Source organism: Crocodylus porosus, unplaced genomic scaffold, assembly GCF_001723895.1.
Source record: "Crocodylus porosus isolate Cpor-Errol unplaced genomic scaffold, CroPor_comp1, whole genome shotgun sequence".
Lineage (NCBI taxonomy): Eukaryota > Metazoa > Chordata > Crocodylia > Crocodylidae > Crocodylus > Crocodylus porosus.
In genome coordinates, this window is record NW_017728931.1 from 33,143,997 (window position 1) to 33,146,984 (window position 2,988).

Here is a 2,988-nt window from a genome sequence, read left to right on the forward strand (position 1 = left end):
CTACAACATCACAGTGCAGATATGAAAAGAGGTCATAATCTCCCCAAGGCAACCTTCACTTCTCACCCACTGCATGATTACATCACCAACCTCCTCTCTCTTTCTCTCACACACATATTAACAAGGCAAGCCCATTGAAACCACATACATGCCCCCCCCAGTCCATTTTTTTCCCCAGTAATCTCTCATACTCATCTCCCTCTTCCCTGAGCTCATTCTTTATGAAAACTTCCCCATTAATTCTTTACAATAAATTTGGAGGTGGAAGATTTTAAGCTAAAGGCTTTCGTCATTGAAGAATTTTACATCAAAACATTTCTTGGAAACATATTCATTTTCCAGTCAGCCTGAGAACAAATTACATATCAGAAACCTGATCTTTTTACTCAAAGCACAGATGTTTTATAATGACTTTCAAAAGTCTCAGTTTCATTACAACCAGAAAAATGGTTTAAAAAACAGCTTTTTAAAACTGAAAAGTTTTCACAAAGCAAAATCTAAGCCAGGTAGACTTATGATGTACACCATATTTACAGCCCATTTATCCAACAATCCTTTAAAGGATGCTAAGTAAACATAAAATGGTATTACTTAACAGTGTTAGAGAAGTAGATTTCTTTTCACTTTGCATCTATAACAATTACATTTGGATCATGAGCCTCATTAGACAGATGTTTTGCTTTCATTTTCAATTCATCTTCATTTCCTGTCTCACCCCTCTCTGAGTAGTGTTCACTAATCTGAAATTCTATGAAATCCTCCTTAAAAACGGGGAACCAGTTTTCAGATCCACCAAGCATCCAAAACTCCAAGTGAGAAAGGTTCAGCTGTAGATGCTGTACATGTATATCAGAGGTGAACTACCTATGACCATGTGCCAGATCCGACCTGTGAAGCCATTTGAATTGGGCAGCTGACATGGGGCTTCAGCAGCATTTGGTACTGGCAGCAGTCACCCTACCATGGTGGGAAAAAGCACCAGCTGTGAACACTTTCCCCATGCCACTGCTGTGAAAAGTGGTGGCAGCAGCTAGCACCTGCCTGCCCACTTCTGACCCAAAATGGGCCAATTCAGCCCACAGCCTTAAGGCTAGGGACAGACATTATACATAAACCAATTTAAGTGATCAGAAACTGGTACACCTGTAACAGAACACAAGTTCAGTGTACATAAACCCATTTCAAAAATAGCTGAAACTGAATGGTTTAAGATAAACATGGCTAAAGTATCAGACTTGACTGATTTAGGTCAAACCAGTTTATGCAATATCTATCCCAGACCCCTCCCTGGTTTAAGTTAAACCAGAGTCACCCAGCATCCCAGATGCTTTGCAGCTCTGTGTGTGGCTCTCTGCTCCAGAGAATAGATTGGTCCCACCCTTTTGCTCCCTAGTCAGAGCTTCAGGGGAGACTGCAGCACAAGTAGGGTCTGCCTGGCTTCCCTTGCTGCTCAAGCAGGGATTCCCTGCTCTCTTCTATCTTCCACAGCATGGACCTTAGCCCCATGGGTCCGCATATGGCTTTGTAGACCTAATCAACAGGTCAGCAGTAATGCCCCTCCTTCCTTCTTCGGAAAAAGCTGTTTAAGAAGAGCTTGAACTAATGAGAGGCATTTGTTTTGTTGATGGGCTGAGCCCCCTGCTGGCTTTATCAGTTACCTTCATAAGGGCTGCAAACCAGCAGAAGCAGGGAGAGGGAGATTGAAAAGCTCAGTATAATCGATAGATGCATGCACTGCACACACACACACCCACCTCTGAGTGCTAGCGAAGGGCTGGGGTCTGGCAACACTCCCACCCCTTGAGCTGTGAGCAGGGAACAGCTTGAGGCGGTGCAGGCCAGGGTAGGGGTTTACACCCCACCCTAATAAGAGCATCCTGCTGGGGCCTGACTACACCCCTGAGCTCAGATCTAAGGAAAGGAAGGGATGGCTGCTCTAGTGCCCCCTAGCTTCTAGCCTGAGCTACTACAAGCATGTGCCTGCATTTCTTCAGTCCAGAGGGAATGTCTGTATGATTGAACTGAATCCAATTCAAACCAATTCAACCTGGGCAGGTTAGAGTAACCTGCAAAGATTGAATCAGTTCTGAATTCAGGATTTCTGAATGTCTGTCCCCAACATAAAAGGTGGCGATCTGCCAATCTACATCTCTGAAAGTTAGGTGCTCAGTATCCAGATCAGGCCAGGCTGAAGCCAATGCACGGAGCCAGGCCACTGGGCTGCCACGTGCAATGTGAGCCCTGTGCTGGCCCACTGTGCCACAGTGCATGAGGCTGCTCTAGCTCATGCACCACCTACAGCACACTCTGGCTTCAGAGCATGCTCTGCAGCAGCACAAGTTCTAGACCCATGTCTAGCTGGCATCACTGCCTCAGGCCATGCACCACATGCAGTGAGCCCTGGGGTTGGCCTGTGCCGCATACGGTGCACAAGTTGGACCCAGTGTCATGGCACTTTATGCAGCACAAGGGGTCAGACCCAATCCAACCCAGTGTCTTTCATCCAGCCCACAGGGTCAGATGAGTTTGACACCTCTGCTATAGATTGTTCATAGCAAAATTCTCTGTTATTAAGTGTTTCTTCTTTCTTGTTTCCACAGTGCTCAAATGTGGATTAAATTAATCACGGGAAAGGCATCAAGCCATACAATAAGCTGTGTCATGCATGAGCAGTAGAGCTGCACTGATATATTGGTTGCATACTGGATCAGCACCACTAACAGAAAAATGAATGGGATTGGCAATTGACTTCTTTGGGCTGATGATGTCACTGATAAATATCATGTGCATGAACGCAGCCACAGCATGCACACAGCCAGGAATGCAACCTGACAGCTTGAACAGCAACACCCTGCCAGTAAGTGTGTGGGGGGGGAATGGGTAGATTGAGGCCCTCACAGTGAGGGAGGGAATGGGGCAGGAGCAGGCACTCCTCAGCCAGGGCAATAAATAGGACCCTGGGGCCAGGAGCAGGACAGAACCACAGGC